Below are 21,555 nucleotides of genomic sequence, written 5' to 3' on the forward strand. Positions count from 1 at the left end.
AAAATGTGCATTTTTTTAGGGAAAGAGAGGGATGTCTTTCCCCATAATGCAGTATCGACATATGAAAACAACCAACCAGGAAGTAATTGGGATTATTTGTGTCTCTAGGAAAAAAAGAGAAATTCACAGAATGTGTCACTTTGATGTGTCCAAAATTAGATAGAATAGAAGAGGCAATGTAGCTGAAGAGATGACTCAGCAGTTTAGAGCTCTCACTGATCTTGCAGAAGATCCAAGTGCAGTTCCAGCACCCACATTAGGCAACTCACAGCCACCTGCAATTCTAACTCCATGGAATCCACAACCCTCTTACCCTCTTCTGATTTCTATAGGTGACTGCATACACACATACACACACACACACACACACACACACACACACAGGAAAAGAGAGAAATAAAATAAATCTTTTGTTAAGAAAGATTCATACATAGACAATATAAACTGTCTTTTCATGCTGTATGAATGAAATAAGTGAGTTTTAGGTATATGGCAGACTCAAAAGTTTTAAATGTAGGAGGAAAAAAAAGAGTAGCTCTTCCTTTCCATTCTGCTGTTGTTGCCTGTTTGGTTATTTCCCCTTACTATTAATTTACTACTTGTCTCTTTTCTTTTCAACTTTGCTTCAAAGTATTAATGTTTTTTCTTTTTCAGAAAATCACCTGAATAAAAATTTAAAGCACTCTTTCTAAATTCTTTTTTTTGTAATGTTGACTCCAGGGCCTAATGCACTATAGGCACATACTCTAACACTAAACCACATACATGCCCGGCCACATAAATGGACCCTTTATTTTTTTATTAGGATCTTCTCTGTGCCTCATATAGGTGTAGTATGTGTGTGTGTGTGTGTCTAAAATGAACAGCTCCTGCTCCAGGAACTAATTTTATGTTGGTGCTTCAAACACAAGTAGGAGATTGTCAGATAATGAAGTGTGAGGTGGGCAATTCAAGCAGCTATTAACAAGCTAATGATTCATATTAATCATCTGGTGCCTTCCGTGCCTCCTTGTGCAATAATGGCAGCATGCCTTTCATTCATATATCTATCAATTTATCCACTAATTTAGACCATCAGTGCTCAAATATTCATAATTCTCTCCATGCAGGCTATGCGCTCACAGTAGGAAGCAGAGTGAACAAGAGAGATGCTGTGTTTTCATTCATTATAGATGCCATCATCAATGGCTGGAATTAAAATCTACATAAATATTTCATTTTGTGTATGTTTGCATTCTTCTTGAACCATTGAGTCCAGGTTGTGTTGCCCAAATACTCTTGGTAATGGTATTTGCTGAAGTGTGGTCAGTGTAATTGGGGTCACACCCTTAATAAAAACTGACTCTTCCTCTCCCAGCACCTATCACATGCTAATCAAGATTTTTCCTTCATTAGGTTTGGAGATTCTTTCCACACTCTACAACCATGCTGAACCTTTGTCTGGATTGAGCTTGCATGGGTCTTGTGCATGCTATCACAATTGCCAAGAGTTCCTATTGCAAAAGTCTGCTGTCGGAAAACACTGTTACTTTGTGATTGGCTACCACCTCTATCTCTTACAATCTGCGGGAAGAGATAGTGTGGCGTAATCTTTCAAGTTAGGACTGAGTACTCTACAAATTCACTAGTTGTGAGACTATGTGTTAATTGCCATCTGCTACAAGAATCTTCTCTGGTGAGAGCTGAGAGATGTATTAATATGTGAGTATAACAATAAGTCATTAGGAGTCACTTTAATTCTATGTCCTTTTAGCAGAGTAATAGTAGTAAGTTCTCACCTATGGCCTGTGACCTGTCTAGCCACAGGTTCTTGGCCCTGATAACAGTGCGAGATATAGGCTCCATCTTGATTGGACTGAGAAGTGCCCAGGTGTCTGTTAGGACATTTATATGGAGGATTATCTAAAGAAGGAGAAGAAGACCTACTCTGAATGTGAGTGACACCACCACACAGCCTGGGGTTTTGATGGAATACAAGGAAGTAAAAGAGCAAGCTAGAAGGATGGCCACAGCCTCTGCTTCCCGGCTGCCTTGATGTGAGCTGCTCTGTCATTGACACCCTCCCTGTCAAGATGAACTAAAACCTCTACAACCATGAGCTAAAAGTATGTCTTACCATGGTCAAGCAGGACCGTTGATTTATCTTCATATAGATGGAACTGGCAGAAGAAAGGAACCAGGAATGCCTCCCAAGCCCATGTGACCCCTGAGGAACAGATCATCAAATGACCTTAAATGTAAAAATAAATTGATTTGGGACAACTGTGTGTTCTTAAACACCCAAAAGGAAAGTATAACCAAAGAGTAAAGTCATCAATATATTTCTTTAAGAGTTCAAGGGATTATACTTCCCAGACATTAGGCTTAAGTCTATATAAAAAAGTTATTTAGACAATTATTTCTCATTGATGACTTTGTTCCTAACCAGAGAGTGCTGCTCAGATGTAAGACTTCAACTCTTGGTCTCCAATACTATAGTGCCCACCTGTAGCTATGGGAGACAACCAGCTATTGTTCTAAAATGATGGATAAATTTGTTTTCTCCCCCTATCTAGAAGCTTTTGAGAGGGAACTGACACTGATTCTAACCAGTCTAACAGCCATCAAAATACCTGAAAGCAAGTCAGGAATCCATCACTCTGGAGTCCAGCCTTGGAAGACAAATGAATAATGAAGAGGAACCCAATAGAGGGATGCTTTTGGAAGCCATTTTCAAGAAATTCCAATGGACTCTCATATGAACATTTGAAAATTGCCCTGTTCTGACTTTTTTCTAGTTCCCTGTCTAGAACTCATAATGCTAATTACTCTTGCCTTTACTTTTCCTTCATGTCTCCTATTCAGGATTCAAGGACTTTCTTTTCCTCCTTGAGATAAGAATTATGAAATTTGGGAGTCTTTTAGATAGACCCACTGAAGGGGTACTCCAGTTGCCTCACCCTGAGTCCCTGTTTGGCATGGAAAAAGCCAGAGTGCCCTGTGTCCCTATTCCCTGTTGGCAATTTGGGTAACCTCTTCAGGGGATGGTGTGATAAGAATAGGTGACAGGAATTGGCTAGGCAGTTAGGGTAAAGAGACCCCAAAGAAAAGTAGCCAGTTTCTTGGCTAAATTCAAAATGTTCTTGGGTCTCTTAGCAACATACTCTGTTCCAAAAGCCAAAAATGTTGAAAGTATTCTCCTCAAGATATCCTCTTACCTGATACCCTGTGAGCAAACTCACAGTTACAAAGTTCTGTCTCCACTCACAGGCCAAATAGACCCCCTTTTTCAGGGCCTTTGTACTGAAGAATGCTACTCAGTATCCTATACTCAACTCCTGAAAAGTGGGCTTGATCTGCATCTTCTTAACTCTCAGTCTCCCTTTCAAACCCATGCTGTCTGATGAAATTATTCCATCCTCCAGGTGTCAATGGCAGTGAACAAAACCTTTGGCTTTGTACCATAAGTCTGGATTCTGAATTTCTGTCTGCTGAAAGCCGTGGCATCCTCTTATGGAACTTCGCTATACTTTGCTACTACAAGTCCCTAGGTTCATGAATGAATACAGTTAGCTGTTACTTTATTTTTAGTACCCATTCCCAACTGAGAGCTCCTACTTACTCATCACCAAGAATTTTCTGTGTAACCATAAATCAAGGCTATACAGCATGGCTTCAATGTTCAAATCTTCCAACACTTCCAAGTTTCTCACGGTGTATAACATATAATTTCACAAACACATATGGACTTTGCCCTGTGTTATTTCTCTCCCTTATTCTCTGTCGTTCCATTTTGTGTTCCATTTTGTCTTTCTATAGCAAATCACACAAGTCTGGATACTTTCTAAGAAAAAGAAGTTGACTTTGGATGGTGATTCTGGTGGCTGGAAAATCCAAATAGCATTACAGTGGTGCCCGGGGAAGTTATGCTAGTTACATCACTCCATGACAGAGAAACATAAAGGGTAGTGGTCACATGCAGATTAGGTCAAGTATATGCTCCAGCCTCTCTTGGTAAAACTACAGTCCTGTGAGAACTATGCTAATCCCTTCTGGGAATGGTGGCCCTACAATATAGTCATCTCTTCATGGGGACAAATGATATTCAACCCTTCTCAACCCTTTATGTTTTTACTGTCTCCTGATCTTGTATATTCTCCATCATTCACCCTTACTTTTGCCCAGTCCTTTGGCTTCACTGGTACTTATTTCTCTTCATTGATCTCTTTGTGAAGGGATGGTCTTGTTTGTTTAGCTTTCTTGGGGACTTCACCTGGAACCCTATACACCATGGACAGTATTACACAACTGTGAAGAAGTTTTGGGATTTGCTGCCTTCAGAGTGCCCACCCATTCAAGTCACCTGCTACCCGGCAAAGTCTGGATGACTTCTTAGCCATTTATTCTATTTTCTGTAGCAGTTAATGAAAGCTCTCTCTACAGTTGTGTTTATCATCTGTAAAAAAGAGATTATTTGAGGAATCAATTGAGGATCAAATTAGGAAATTCAAGTAAATTACTTAGAAAAATGGGGATTTCTATAGGGAATAACATTGATGGTGAACTTACTTTGTCTTCAAACCTCTGCTCCTGTTTCCTTTCCATTTACTGTCAGCTAATTGTCCTTGCTGCTTATTTCACCAATAAATATTAAACAAGTCCATCAGCATCTACTTTGTATGTGTAGCTGTGTGACCATGAATCTTCCATGCTACTTATACAAGAAAACTTATATTCTCTTTCATCTGGACAAAACCTGCACAAGTTTAAAAAAAATACATTAACAAAGAGGGACTAGTTAAGTAGAAGAAGGGCTTAGTAAGCCTGACAGGAAAAAATAGTGCATATTGGGAGTGAATATGATCACAGTATGCTGTAGACATGCATGCAATTGTCAAAAATAGTGAGGCTCAAACTGCCTATAACTCCAGATCCAGGGAAGCTGCACGCTCGCACACACACACACACACACACACACACACACACACACACAAAATCTTTTAAAAAGAGTTTGAGGCCTGGAGCTGTGGTCCTTGTCTGTGAACCAGAGTTGTGATCCCCTCCTGTGAGTTGGAGCTATGGTTCCCAACAGTATGCTAGAGCTGATGCCCCCTTCCTGTGAATCTGTGGCTGTGGTCCCCTCCCTTGAACCTAGAGCTGAGATTACCCCATGTGAATAAGAGGTTTGGCCCTTTCTTGTGAATCTGGAGCTGTGATCCCCTCTTGTGAGCTGAAGCCATCCATTCCCATTAGCCAGAAATGTGGTCCTCTCCTGTGAGATGGAGCTGTGGTTTCCTCCTGTGAACTGGAGCTATGATCCCCTTGCTTGAGCCAGAAGCTGTGGTCCCCTCTTGTGAATTGGAGCTGTGGTTCCCTTTCATTAGCCTGAAATTTGAACCCCCACTGTCAGTCACTGTTTCACATTCCTCTGGCAGTATGCTGATGGCAGAGCACAGAGGAGAACTTCCTTAAGTTGCCTATCCTCAAATTTGCAAAACCACCTTACCCTAGTCTTTTTTTTTTTTTTTTTTTCCATCTCTGGTTGCTTTTCTATAAGTTAACAGAATGCCAGCATTCTTTTTGAAATAAATATGCAATATATTTTATTCTTTGACATTTTTCTACATGTATTTAGATTATATTCACTACCTACTTCTCCCTCTAAAGTCCTCCTAGATTCACCTTATACCTGCACAGCCTCCCAAATATGTGACCACATTCTTTCACTATATTTATACTGATTTTTGTATTTTAAAATACAATTTTGGGGCTGGAGAAATGGCTCAGTGGTTAAGAACACTGACTGCTCTTGCAGAGGACCCTGGTTCGATTCCCAGCACCCACATGGGGGCTACGAACTGTTCTTAAGTCCAGTTCCAAGGGAATCCGAAGCCCTCTTCTGGTCTCCACGGCATTGCACAACATGGGTGCACTCACATACATGCAGACAATACACTCATACACATAAAATAAAAATAATAAACAAAATATTTTTAAAACTTGTTTAAAAACTTGTTAAAATATAATTTTTATTATGCATTTAATTGTATTAAATGTGTTGTATTTTAAAATATAATTTGTATTATGCATTTAATACAATACATCTTAATCATATTTAGACCTCCCTCCCCTATCTGCACCACCATAAGCCACCCACCTTTCATGCACACTATCAGATGTGTTAAGGCCTATTGAGTCAAGATTGTGTCCCTAGATGGCCTTCAATGTGAGTTCACACATTGGAGTCTTGTCAGCCTGTCTAGCATCACTCCCTTAAAGAAGATCACTCCCCTTCACCCAGCATTAAGTAGCTACCATCGGCTAAGGTTGGGGCTTCTTGCCAAGTTCCCCAGTTCTATGCTGGGTTTTTGTCTGCTTTGACTTTGATGGATCTTTTGTATACTATCATCATTGTTGTAATTTCATATGAGCAAGATATGAGCAAGTTGCTTGGAAAACGCTGTTTCCATATGATAATCCACCACCCCTGTCTCTTAGAATCTTCCTCCCTCCTCTTCTGCAATGGTCCTTGAGCTCTGGGTAGGTAAGGTTTAATGTAGGAATCCTATCTGGGAACATACACTCTGCAGTCTTTTATTCTCTACATTTTGGACAGTTGTGGCTTTCTATGTTGCTCACCCTTTGTTGCATGAGAAAACTTCACTGGAGAGACTTGAGAGATACACTAACAGTCTCTCAACCCCTTGTTCTGCTATGTTTCTTGAGGCTTAGTGTAGCAGTTTCATTGTAGATGTTCTGCTTAGGGCTGGGCATCTCCCAGACACGTATTCTCTTTGAATGACCAATTTTGGAACTCTGATACTCTCCGTCTGTTGCAAAAAGAAACTTCTTAAATAAGTGTTAATAGGTATACTTGTCTGTAAATATAACATATTTACATAATTAGCATATAGTAAGAAATTAGTTTATCAAGGGATGTGACAGACATAGGGTTTCCTCTCTAAGATCTATGACCCTTCCAGTCATGTGTATTTGGCTTGTTTACAATATCATACATGAGTTCCCTCCCATTGAGGGTTATATGTCCAATTACATAGCTGGTGATTAACCTCAAGATAAAAGTGCCACCACTGCACCATTGGAGACAGTTTGCTGTGCTGGTCATTTTTGTGGTTATTAGGCTTTAAAACTGGGATTGGGCCATGAATTGATTTTCTCCCTTAGGAGTTTGCATAGTATCCTTTGAAACTATGACAGCTAGCCTCCACGGAGGAGGCTTCCAGGTCTGATCCAACTCCTTTGCTCTAAGTCCTGTCTCTGATGTATGTCCTGTCTTTAGCAATAGGGTCTTACCTTCAAGCTCTGGGAGGAAATCAAGGATTGTGGCAACAGTAGGTATTATTTCGGGAGTCTACTGGACTACCTTGATCAACAACTCGAAGGGCTATGGATCTGAACACAAAGTTCTCAAAAGGTGAAATAAAACTGGCTAAGAACCACCTTAAATTTTTCAACATCCTTAGTAATTAGGAAAATGCAAATCAAAACCACTTTTAGGTTTTAAATTACTCCAGTTGGAGTGGCTAAAAAAGAGAACAAATATCACCAAATGCTGGTGAGGATGTGGGGAAAGGAGAATGCTCATTCATTGCTGGCTGAATTGCAAACTGGTACAACCACTATGGGGAAAGTAGTGTGGAGAGAGAACTGTTTAAAAACTAAAAATAAATCTAACATGATTCAGTTATTCCTTTCTTTGGCATGTGTCCAAAGGATTCATCCTACCCCAGAGATACTTGTCCATCCATGTTTGTTGCTGCTCCTTTCACAATAGCTCAGAAATGGAACCAACCTAAATGCCCCTCAAAAAATTAAAGGGTAATGAAAGTGTGTTACATTTACACAACAGAGTTCTATTGAGTGGTAAAGTAAGATGAAATCAAGAACTTTGCAGGTAAATGGATAGAACCAGAAATTATAATAGTAACTGATGTAACACAGACTCAGAAAAACATGTGGCATATGTTTTCTTTCATTTGTGGATCTTAGCTCCAAATTATTTTTTTATATTTTATTGATTATTTTTCTTTCACGTGTACAAGTGTATGTGCCTGCATGTATGTGAGTGTACCCGTGTTGTGCAGTGCTGCGGAGGTCAGAAGAAGGCTTCAGATTCCTTCTGGAAGGAAGGTTTGTAGCCATCATGTGGGGGCTGGGAATTGAACCTGGGTCCTCTGCAGGTGCAGGAGCAGTCAGTGCTCTTAACCGCTGAGCCATCTCTCCAGACCCTTAGCTTCAAATTCTTATATGTGAGTATATATCTTGATGTAGCTGCAGGAAGCAGGAAAATGGAAAGCAACCATGGAAGTACAGAGGAAGAAGGAGCCAAAAGAGGCATAATAGGAAACAGGTCTTACCAAAGAGGGAATGGGGAAAATGGAGATATTTAACTGAGAAGGGAGGAGGGAGTTTTATATAAAGAGCCATGGAGGTAAAAGGGAAGAAGGAGCTCAAGGATAATAGAAGATGGGTATTATCAAGCAGGAATGGGGAAAATGGATGTATTTTAAATGGGGAAGGAGGATGAAGGGTTAGATGAGAGGGGGAGAGAGAGAGAGAGAGAGAATAAATAAGGCTTAGGTGGTATGAAAAACAAGAGGGAAATGTCTTAGTTCAAAAGTCTATAGAAGGGTGTGGTTTCTCATGCCTTTAGTTCCAGTGCTTTGGAGGCACAGGCAGGGGCAGGCAGATCTCTGTGAGACTGAGGCCAGTGTGTTCCAGGTCTGTCAGTTGGGTCTACAGGAGACTCTGTCTCAAAAAGACCAAAAATAAAGCCAATTGAAAAATGCACATGCAATATCTCTACATGAATGCATATGTGTAGCTAAAGGTTGTATAACAAGAAACAGTGTGTGACCACTTATTTTCTTAAGGACCCAAGGAATTCAGTTTATGTTGCACATGAAATCATGGGTTTAGTTCCATCCAATGGAAGGTGGCTGACCTTTCATAGGTCCTACCCTTAATGAAAACTGACTCCCTCCCCCAGCAGCCACCAACAGTCAAGAGCACCTCAGCTAGTGAGGGTGGCTCAAGAGACTATTCCCCCATCCTAAATGCTGACCTCCTTGATCTTGTGAACATCTTATGAAGATAATCAGAGCTGCTGTCAGTGCATGTGTGAAGTGTTCCTGTTCAGAGGACACTGTTTTAATGTGGTTCTCCCTGAAATCTGGCCCTCATATCATCTGTTCACTAATTTTTCTCTTCTCAAGTTACATATGCATTTTTTACTACACCACATTTAGCGTTCATTATTGTATTTATTATCATCACTCCTCCATCTGTAGGCTGTATTTCTTCTTGATCTCATACTTTTGTATCCAATGTATAATAGGAAATCTTCCCATAGTTGTCCCATAAATCTCACCACACATAAAATGGACTCCATCACTTCTCAAAGCAAGCACACATTTCACCATGTGCTCTGCTCCTTGCTGCTGGTAGCAGGACTGTTTACAATTCAACCACCTTGGTACATTGGTGGCACAAGTAATGCACCAAGTGTTACAGATTGGGGGACTTCAGTTAGGAGGAAATAATAGTTTTGCCATTTTTCCAAGTCAAACAATGTCCTAGGGTTTTTCTTCTACATCTATGAATCTTCTCAAATTGCCCAAATTCTTCATATCTACAAATAATCGTGTGGCCTTGATTCTTCCTCCAGAACCTCTCAGGTCTGTTCCCTGTATCCTTTGCTATCTTTGTCAAACTCTGTTTCTTAATCTTGGACTCCCTCAAAAAACAGTTTATGAGGAGTTTAGACCTTGAGCACAGAAGAAAGGAAGTGTGGAATTCTGTATGAGAGATCTAACTTAACTACATATTGAGTTCCTATTAAGTATGAAGTAAAGTGGTGGCACACACCTTTAATCCCAGCACTCGGGAGGCAGAGGCAAGCGGATCTCTGTGAGTTCAAGGCCAGCCTGGTCTACATAGTGAGTTCCAGGACAGCTGGGGCTACAGGGAGACCCTGTCTCAAAAAGAAAAAAAAAAAAAAAAAGAAGAGCATAAATACAAAATTGAACAATAGATGACTCATTATGGATAAATCTTTCAAATAATTATTTAATCCACAGATTGCCCTTTTGTCAGTTAATGCTGTGCTCATCATCTAAGATAGTTATTTGAATGCTCATTTCTCATTCACTTTGAATGCTGTATGAGGCTTTGCCTCTCTGGAGTCTCTGATTTCCCTAGTTTCATGCGATTTTAGCGTAAACATTTTTCTAGACTGCCTTTTCCAGCTGCTGTTGCCTCATTTCTCTCTCCCACAGGCACCAAAATTCTGCACTTGAAAATATGTTCATCCTACTTAGTTTAAATTAAGGTGATTACTTTCTTTGGCTTTCAAGCCCATTATATCATGAAATCTCTTTTTCATTTCCTGCTAACAGAGGAAGTCATAGTCTCCAAGGAGCTTCATTCCTGCACTTCCAAAAGGGGATCCCAGCACTGTGGGCTTAAGGATAAAGACAAATTGCAAGCCCAGATGTCCCCATCATGCTAAGGTTCATTCTCTAATTGAGATTCATACCTATCAAGCCTCCTATTTTGACAGTGGATATGCCTCTGTATTTTATTCATAGGTTTATTTCAGTTTTAATTCTAGGAACAAACTAAATTTTACCCCTTTGTGTGTGTGTGTGTGTGTGTTTGTGTGAATCTTATGTGCATGTGTGTATGTATGTTCATTTGTGTCCATTCACTTGTATGCACATGTATGTGGAAGCCCGAGGACAACCTCAGGTGTTCGTCCTCAGGAACACCACCCCAAATAACTTTGAGACAAGTTATCACACTGGTCTATAACATACTGTTTAGGCTAGAGTGGCTGACCAGCCATGTCAGGATTCCTCTTGTCTCTACCTCCCCAAAGCTGGGACTACACTACCTTGCCCTGCAATTTACATGCATGTTTTGGATCAACCCCATGTTCTCATGCTTTCAAGGCAATCACTTTACCAACTGAGCTATTAGACTTAAATCACTCCTTTTACTCTCCAAATTCTGGACAGTTTGGGTCTTTGAGAAGCAGACAACATGGCTAAACTGAGAAAGAGAGAAGGAGTAAGAGCGAGAACGAGAGAGTGGTGGGGATTAGGTCACCAAATTCAGTTGCAACGTTCCATCAAAGATTAAACTCATTCCTAAGTAGAACATATGGTACATTATCCTAAGTGATTTTATCTATGTAACATGTTGGAACTGAAGTTCAAAAGAAGCCATACAAATATGAATATTCTAGAAACATGTAATCTAGGGTTAATTAAATCTTTGTACCTGGGCTATGTTCATTCATGTGTGGCTTCAGAATAAATCATCTCTTATCCCCTTTAAGGTGAGAGATGTGTTTTCAATGTTAAGACGTGCATTTACTTAGCCAACAACTCTAAGCCAATGATTCTGTAATGGCCTAACAGCAAATAGGAATGTGTTCCCTATTTTATGAATCTTGCACATTTATAGTCTAAAAAAGAAGGGCAGATAGTATCCAAAATCAAATTTTTACTCTATTAATTAATTGACCTAAGGTCAAACACATTTGATTGGGCAAATTATTAATTACCTATTGGGAGAGACAGATATGGACATGTTTTGAGAATCACTTGTTATTATTGAGTGTGAGCATCACATTTTTAAGAGTACTTATATTTTGTCTCAATTTTACACGATCATGATTTTTATAATTTTTGTTTCCCCTAACAATAGGATGATTATTTTCTATACAATGTTGTGGGTTCATGCTGCATGAATAAATATTTCAAAATCTTAAAATCATTTCAAAATGATTGTGACATCTTCTCTGATTTAACAAAATATACATAATGTTAATTTCAGATGTAATTAGCATTAGGAGTCAAAAACATGAGCACTAATTCCAGCCCAGGAACTACTGGTCTTTTGCATCTGTGAAAGGTTTACTTTTTCTTGTCACTCAGTTTGTCTCCATTTTGGGGAAATTCAGAGTACTATGATGAAGGCCATTCAATATTCTGCAGGAAAATGATACAGGAGCATACGCTAGCTGTTTAATAGGTATCGGCTCTGTCTCTTTCCTCTTCCGGAAGCTTAGCACATTGCAAAGACTTTATCCTTTCTGCAAGCACACAGCAGTCAATGAATTCTTCTGCACGTCTATGAGGTAAGATAGAGAGTAGGGATGTAAACCAATGAACAGATTATCTGAAGATATTTCTCAAAGGAAATACAAATGTCCTATAAATGTAATATATGAAAAAACCCATGTCATTAGCCATTAGGGTGATGCAAATCAAAATTATAGTAAGACACCATCACATTGCAGTTTGGAATGCTATTTCTAAAAAAAAAAAAAAAAATGTTGGGATATGGAGATACCTGAATCAAACCTGAATCAATAAAGTGCTTACCTTGTAAGCATGAGGACCTGAGTTTCAGCAACAGAACCCATTTTTTTTTTAAAAGCCAGTGATGGTACACGCTTGTAATCCCAGTGCTGGAAAACAAAGACAAGTGAGTCTCTGGGACTTTCTAGCCAGTTGCACATGCTTGAGGGTTCTTCCCCAATAGGAGACTTTCTCTCAAAAAGGGAAAAAGAGGGGAGCACCTAGGGGAGGACACTCAAGATTACCCTGTGATTGCCAGAGACAGGCACAAACACATGCACCTTTTCATCCATGTACTGGCACACACTCATAGACATACAGACAGGCAAGCAGACAGACAGACACGCACACAGAGACACATACCAAACAAAAGTGAGAATATGGATGAGAACGTAGAGGAAAATGAATTCTTACTGTTGGGGGTATTGGGATGTATATTTGTAGAGCTTCTACATAGAACACCATTGAGCATCCCCAAAACCCTAAAAATAGAATTATCATGTGTTCCACCTGTTCCATTTTTTGGCATGTATCTTAACTTATAAGGTCAAAGTGTAAAAGAGGCACCTGCATTCCTATTATTATTATTATTATTATTATTATTGCAGTATGTCTCACTATTGATGTGTTAAATCAGTCTAGATACCTATCAAGAAATGGATGACTGATTAAAATAGTATTTTAATATATAATAGGACATTACCAACATTGTAAGTCAAAGCAAAGAAAGATTTATAGACGCAGTCAACCAGTGCTATTTGCTTGCAAGAAATATCAAAATGAATTCCATTATTGTATACAATAAATTAACACGAATTAACAATAAAATTAAAAAGCTTAGTATCTTTCTATGATTTGCCACTAGGAGGGGAAACAGAATCATGCTTCAGGATGTAAAAGAATCTCTTGACACAGTCTATTTAAATTAATTTGTATAAAGATGTTTAAACATCTACAACTTCTCAGATCAGATAAATATAAGTGTCAACTAAGTGGTTAAGGTGCTTTTCAAATTGTAAATCATATTTAATGCATTATGTCAAGACTTAGACATGTGGGGAGTATAATGTCATAACCAAACAATTTGAAATTCTAAATGAAAGAAAATATTTCTAACATGCAAATTGCTGAAATTTGCCAACATATTTGCAAAATGGCAACATGGCTGGAGGGAAATTGTCTATATACGTTCCACATAATATCAAATAATGAATTCTTTGCATTAACAACCTTAAAAAAGTAGCTTTCTAGTTGTAAGATCCTAAGGCTTAGCCTACATGTTCTAACAAATACTTCTTCATCCCCATTGTGGATAGAAAAATGAATTCATTATAATGGGGTTATTAATGGACCTCTCTCAACTCATAATTCAAAATCTTCTGAGACAAAAGCCTGCAATTTCAGATATAATAGAACTTTCTCATAAGGCATCATGCAGGTTAAGTAATAAAGATATATACTAGAGACAAACATCCCTAGTAGTCTATTAATGTGATAGATTTTAAACATCTTTTTGTTGTTTTGTTTAAAATATTTTATTTATTAATTTTATTTTATGTGTATGAGTGTATTGCCTGCATGTACGTAAGGGCATCCATGTAATGTAATGCCCATGGAGGTAAGAAGAGGGTGATGGATCCCCTGGAACTGGAGTTGCGGTCTGTTGTTAGCTGACCTGTGGGTGCTGGAAACTGAATCCAGGTCCTCTGCAAGAGCAGCCAGTGAGTGCTCTTAATGTCTCCAACCTCTGTTTTGTTTAGTTTTGAGACAAGGTCTCACTGTAGCCATAGCTGGCCTGGAACTCTCTATGTAGACCAGGCTGGACTCAATATCACAGAGATCTGCCTGCCTCTGCCTTTTGACTCCTGACTCCTGGAATTAAAAGCATGTGCCACAATACCTGGCTAGGTTTTAAATCTCTTCCAGACATTGTTCTACAGTCTTTTACAAAGTTTCATTCTCCAATCATCTTAATTTGAACCTGAAAAAATTCTCACCTAACCCATTTACTGGGTTAAGGCCATATGTATGTAAGATAGCAGAAATAATTTCCCAATTTTTTTTCTGGCAATTGTATCATGTTGGAAAGTGCTGAAAGCCCAAGTTGTCTCTAGATGTCAGTTGAATTTTGAAAAAATTCAGTTCAACCAAACTGTATAGAGCTTTTCAGGGTTCCATCCTCCACTCTGCAGATTTTTGCCCACTGAATATTTGAAGCAAATTTTTTAATCCCTCATAAGTGTGAGAGAAAGAAGGCATCTATCAGAGATACAGGGAAATGACTCTGTGATACTCAGCTCTGGACTTTGACTTTGGTTCTGAAATTAGCTGTGCTTTACTGGGCTATTAACAGCACTCAATAATGACTTGTGTAGCAGTAGTTAAATAAAGAAGCTTTGCCCTTTTCCGGTTAAAAATTATATTTTTATAATCTTAGAGAGTTACTTACTTTGAGGGTTCTTTCATGCTGAAAGGCTTTTACAGTTCAACAATTATTTCATTATCTTTTCATCATAGTCATTTTGTTTGACACTGAGTTGACCTTGAAACCATGCAAATTATTATAGAATTATCTTTGTGTGTGTGTGTGTGTGTGTGTGTGTGTGTGTGTGTGTGTGTTGTGTGCACTTGTGTGAAGTTGTGTTTGTGTATGTGTGTTTGGGGGTACTTGTGTGCAAATACATGCATGCGTGTGTGTGTGCATGTGTATCTAGACTAGAGAGGTCAAATGCTCATGTCTTTCTCAGGTTTTGTCTATAACATATGAGATAAGATAACTCACTGAACCTAGAGCACATCATCTACACTGACTAGTCAGCAAGCCCCAAGGATTCACATGCCTCTACCTTCCATGCTGGGAATATAGGAGCAAGCCCCATGCATAGTTTTTTCATGTGGATTCTAACAGAAAAACTCAGGTCCTCGCGAGGTTTATAAATTGTGATGGCTAATCCTAGGTGTCAACTTGACTGGATCTGGGATTAACTGAAATGAGAGAGATCTTCTTAATTTGATCATCTGAAGCTGGAAGATGCCCTAAATATGGGTATACCTTCTGATGGCAGCCCATATAAAAGGCCATGGAAGAGGAGAAGGCCTGGCTTCTTGCTGCTTGCCTTCTCTCTCACTGGTGAGTTAGTCTTGCTGCTGTAGACTGAAGACTAGCTGATCTTTTGGAATTCATCAGACCTTCAGCACCAGATTGGGACTACTGAGATATCCAGCCTTGTGGAATGAGTGACCACAGATTCTCAGCCTCTCTAGTGTGGAACAGCCATTGTTGGACTACCCAGACTCTACCCTGTGAGCTAAGCTGATAAATCTCTATACATATACATTCATTCTACTGGTTCTGTGGTTCCATTTCTTTGGAGAACCCTGATTAATACAGATTGTGGTACCAGAAGTGGTTCTAGAGAAACAGAATTGAAAGGATGAATTTCTTTAATGGGCTTGTTGGTATTTGGAGCAGGCTCTCCAACTCAGAAGTCTTCAGATAGTATGGAGAGCTCTGAAAATCCATGGTGTAGACTATTTGAAACAATTAGTTTCAAATAGATGGAGATAGATGCATTTGAATCTTCTAATTCACCTCTTGAGAAGAACAAGAAACTTGGTGACTCCATACATAAAACATTTGACAATTTGTAGAAAAATAAGAAAAATAGTGATGCTGGCTGGTTACTTCTAGCATCTCTGGATAAAGTGATGAAGATAAACTATAAACTTAATGATAAAATTGACAAGCTCCAGATTCAAATCAGCAGTTTAAAAGTTACCAAGTGTGCCCTGGAAGAGACTCTTTTCTCCAGCAGCCAGAGAGCTAAAGCTGCAGAAAATCAACCTGAAGCCCTTATAATACCTTTGGCTGACCTATAACACAAATTTAATTCCAAGTCTCAAAGGGTGACAGCAGTAAAGGTGAGGGCATTGGTAGGGAAAGATTGGAATCCTGACAAGTGGGATGGAGATGTGTGGGAGAACCCTGAGGAGGCTGAGGATTTTGAATCCTCAGACTCTGAGGAATTTGCTTCCCCTAATGAATTAATCTCCCCACCCTCAGTAGACCCACCCTCCCCACCCTTCCCTGAGGAAACTAATCCCATTGAGGAAACTAATCCCATTCAGCAAGACAAAGCTGATGTCCCTCAGGGCCCATTGTTGTTACCTCTACACCTATAACCAGACTCAAAGCTAAGCAGGCACCTAGAGGAGAGGTAGACATTGTGGTCCATGAGGAGGTGCACTACACCACTAAAGAACTTAGTGAATTTGCTAATTCTTTCAAGCAGAAGTCTAATGAATATGTTTGGGAATAGATTTTAAGGGTATGGGATAATGGTGGAAGGAATATAAAATTGGATCAGGCTGAGTTTATTTACATGGGCCCCCTGACTAGAGATTCTAGATTTAATATGGAAGCTCACGCATTTAAAAAAGATGTTAAAAATTTATTTGATTGGTTGGCTGAGGTATTTATTGAAAGATGGCCTATTGAGAGAGAGCTGGAGATACCTGATATCCCTTGGCTTAGTGTTGATGAAAGGATTGTAGGGCTCAGGCAAATTGGTATGCTTGAGTGGATTCACAGTGCAACACCAAATCCTCCCCAATGGGAGGGCCCAGAGGACATGCCTTTTACTGACTTTATAAGATGAAAAGTACTGAGAGAAACACCAGAACATTTGAAGAGCTTTGTTTTTGCTCTTTCCCTTATGCCAAATCTTACAGTTGGAGGTGCTGCTGCTCAATTGCATAATTAAATGTAAATGTAGTAGGTGTAATGCAGTATTGAATTACCAAAGAAAAGGTGAGTGTGCTTATCATAATGGGTGGCAAAGACAAAACAATACCTACAACTGCATGACTCTAATGGACCTGTGGTACTGGCTATTCAATCATGGTGTTTCCAGGGACAAAATACATAAGAAGCCTACTAAATATTTATTTGATCTGTAAGCAGAAAAGCTCTAGGACAAATGACAGGAAGTCAGTATTGGATGGTAGCAATACAGAATCTCGCCCAGTCAACCAATTTCCAGACTTGAGACGGTTTACAGACCCAGAACCCCTTGAATGAAGGGAAGGCTTGGTGCCCTTAAGGAAGGACCTTGCCACAGTACCAAAGATTTATACTCTTCACCTTTTACCCATCCTTCCTCAGAGGAACCTGTGGCCTTTTACTAGAGTAACTGTACATTGGGGGAAATGAAATAATCAGACTTTCTGCAGCCTACTGGATACTGGTTCTGAGTTGACACTGATTCCGGGAGACCCTAATATGCATTGTGGCCCTCCAGTTAAAGTAGGGGCTTATGGAGGTCAGGTGATGAATGGAGTTTTCACTGAAGTCCAACGGACAGTGTGTCGAGTGGGTCCCTGAACTCATCCTGTGGTTATTTCCCCAGTACCAGAATGTGTAATTGGGATAGATATACTTAGGAATTGGCAGAATCCCCACATTGGTTCCCTGACCTGTGGAGTGAGGGCTATTATGGTTGGAAAGGCCAAATGGAAACCACTGGAATTGCCTCGGCCAGGGAAAATAGTGAACCCAAACCAGTAGCCCATCCCTGGAGGGATTGTAGAAGTTAGTGCTACCATCAAGGATTTGGAATATTTGAAGGAGTGGTGATTCCCACCACATCTCCCTTTAACTCTCCTATTTGGCCTGTGCAAAAGACAGATGGGTCATGGAGAACGACAGTTAACTATCAAAAACTTAATCAAGTAGTGAATCCAATTGCAGCTGCTGTACCAGATGTGTTTTCCTTACTTGAGCAGCTATTGATTTGGCAAATGCTTTCATCTTGATACCGGTTCATAAGGACCACCAGAAGCATTTTGCTTTCAGCTGGCAAGGCCAACAGTATACCTTTACTGTCCTGCCTCAAGGGTATATTAACTCTGTAGCATTGTGTCATAACTTGGTATGAAGGGATCTTGATGGCCTGACTCTTCCACAAAATATCACACTGGTCCACTATATTGATGATGTTATGCTGATTGGATCCAGTAAGCAGGAGGTAGCAGACAGTCTGGACTTGTTGGTAAAGCATATGTGCATGAAAGGATGGGAAATAAATCCAACCAAAATTCAAGGGCCTTCTACCTCAGTGAAATTTCTAGGATTTCAGTGGTATGGAGCATGCAGAGACATTCCTTCTAAGGTGAAGAATAAGTTGTTGCACTTGGCCTGTCCCTCCACCAAGAAAGAAGCAAAAGGCTTAATGGGCCTGTTTGGATTCTGGAGACAGCACATTCCTCATCTGGGTGTGTTACTAAGACCCATATATCAAGTGACTCAGAAGGCAGATAATTTTGAGTGGGGCACGGAGCAGGAAAGGGCTTTTCAACAGGTCCAGGCTGCTGCACAAGCTGCTCTGCCCCTTGGGCCATATGATCCAGCAGATCGGATGGTGCTTGAGGTATCAGTGGCAGATAAAGATGATGTTTGGAGTCTCTGGCAGGCCCCCATAGGGCAATCACAGCGGAGTCCATTGGGATTTTGGAGTAAGGCTTTGCCTTCATCTGTGGACAACTATTCTCCCTTTGAGAGATAGCTCTTAGCCTGCTATTGGGCCTTAGTGGAAACTGAATGTTTGACATTGGGCACCAAGTCACCATACGACCGGAGCTGCCCGTCATGAGCTGGGTGTTATCTGACCCCACAAACCATAAAGTAGGACATGCACAGCAACAATCCATTATCAAATGGAAGTGGTATATATGTGATTGGGCCCGAGCAGGCCCAGAGGGCACAAGCAAGTTACATGAAAAAGTTTCCCAAATGCCTATGGTTCCTACTCCTGTTACAATGCCTTCTGTTCTCAAGCATGCACCTATGGCTTCATGGGGTATGCCCTACGATCAGTTGACTGAGGAAGAGAAGACTAGGGCTTGGTTTACAGATGGTTCTGCACACTATGCAGGCACCACTCAGAAGTGGACAGCTGCGGCATTACAGCCAATTTCTGGAACAACCCTGAAGGACACTGGGGAAGGAAAGTCTTCACAGTGGGCAGACTTTGGGCAGTGCACATGGTCATGAATTTTTCTTGGAAGGAGAAATGGCCAGAAGTGTGATTATATACTGATTCATGGGCTGTAGCCAATGGTTTGGCTGGATGTTCAGGGACTTGGAAGGAGCATGATTGGAAAATTGGTGAGAAAGACATTTGGGGAAGAAGTATGTGGATAGATCTCTCCAAATGGGAAAAGGATGTGGACATACTTGTGTCTCATGTAAATGCTTATCAAAAGGTGGCTTTAGCAGAAGATGAGTTCAATAATTAAGTAGTTTGGATGACTCACTCTGTGGATTGTCAGCCTCTTTCTTCAGGTAAACCTGTCATTGCTCAATGGGCCCATGAACAAAGTGGCCATGGTGTCAGAGATGGAGGTTATTCATGGGCTCGACAGCATGGACTCCCACTCACAAAAGCTGACCTGGCTACAGCTGCTGCTAAGTGCCAGATCTGCCAGCAGCAGAGACCAACACTGAGCCCCCAATATGGCACTGTTCCCCATGGTGACTAACCTGCAACCTGGTGGCAGGTTGACTACATTGGACCACTTCCATCTTGGAGGGGACAGCATTTTGTCCTTACAGGAATAGACACTTATTCTGGTTATGGATTTGCCTTTTCCTGCACGTAATGCTTCTGCCAAAACTACTATCCAGGGACTTATAGAATGCCTTATCCACCATCATGGTATTCTGCACAGCATTGCTTCTGACCAGGGAACTCACTTCACAGCCAAAAAAGTGCAACAGTGGGCCCATGGTCATTGAATCCATTGGTCTTACCATGTTCCCCACCATCCTGAAGCAGCTTGCTTGACAGAATGATGGAATGGTCTCTTAAAGACACAGTTACAGTGCCAATTAAGTGGCAATAGCCTGGAGGGCTGGGACAGGGTCCTCCAGAAGGCAGTGTATGCTTTAAATCAGAGTCGAATATATGGTACCGTTTCCCCTATAGCTAGGATTCATGGGTCCAGGAATCAAGGGGTGGAAGTGGGAATGATTCCACTCACTATCACCCCTGGTGACCCTCTATGAAAATTTTTGCTTCCTGTACCCTCGACTTTGCACTCTACTGGCTTAGATGTTTTGGTTCCAAAGGAGGGAGTGCTTCTTCCAGGAGAGACAACAAACATTATGTTGAACTGGAAGCTAAGACTTCCCCCTGGACACTTTGGGCTTCTGATGCCCTTAACTCATCAGGCTAAGAAAAGAATAACAGTATTAGGAGGGGCGATTGACCAAGACTACCAGGGGGAAATTGGACTCGTTCTCCACATGGAGGTAATGAGGATTATATCTGGAAGGCAGGAGATTCCTTAGGGCGACTTTTGGTGTTACCATGTCCTGTGATTAAAGTCAATGGGAGTTTTCAACAACCCAATCCAGACCAGACAACAAATGGCCCAGACCCTTAAGGGATGAAAGTATGGGTCACTCCTTGAGGGAAAGAACCAAGACCTCAGAGGTGCTTGCTGATGGTGGAGGAAATACAGAATGGGTAGTAGAGGAAGGTAGTTACAAATACCAACTTAGGCCACATGACCAGTTGCAGAAATGTGGATTGTAACTGACATGAGTATTTTTGTCCTATTTGGTTGAGAATAGGCTTATGCATGTATACATATATGTTAAGCAGATACTTGTGTTATTTTTTGAATGTGTAATTGAGATAAGTATTAAGTGATTAAGTATTGTGAACCTATATGATTATATTGGGTTATGAGATATTAAAGGACTAAGCATTCCTTGAAGTCTTTATCACCTACTCTAAGATATATAATGCACTGGTCATTGTATGATGGGATAGTCATATCATGTTGGGTGAAATTATGACCTCAGCATTGTTTTCATTTGAAAATTAAGCATAACACAGAGAGATACTATTGGGTATCAAGTTGACATGGGGTAGACTTTTGATGGCTAATCCTGGGTGTCAACTTGACTGGATCTGGGATTAACTGAAATGAGAGAGACCTTCTTAATTAGATCCTCTGAAGCTGGAAGACATGCCCTAAATATGGGTGTCACCTTCTGAATGCAGCCTGTATAAAAGGTCATGCAGAGGAGAAGGCGAGGCTTCTTGCTGCTTGCCATCTCTCTTGTTGGGGAGTGCGTGTTCCTGCTGTAGACTGAAGACTAGCTGATCATTTGGAATTC

Source organism: Nannospalax galili, unplaced genomic scaffold (genome assembly GCF_000622305.1).
Source record: "Nannospalax galili isolate Female #2095 unplaced genomic scaffold, S.galili_v1.0 scaffold406, whole genome shotgun sequence".
Classification (NCBI taxonomy): Eukaryota; Metazoa; Chordata; class Mammalia; order Rodentia; family Spalacidae; genus Nannospalax; species Nannospalax galili.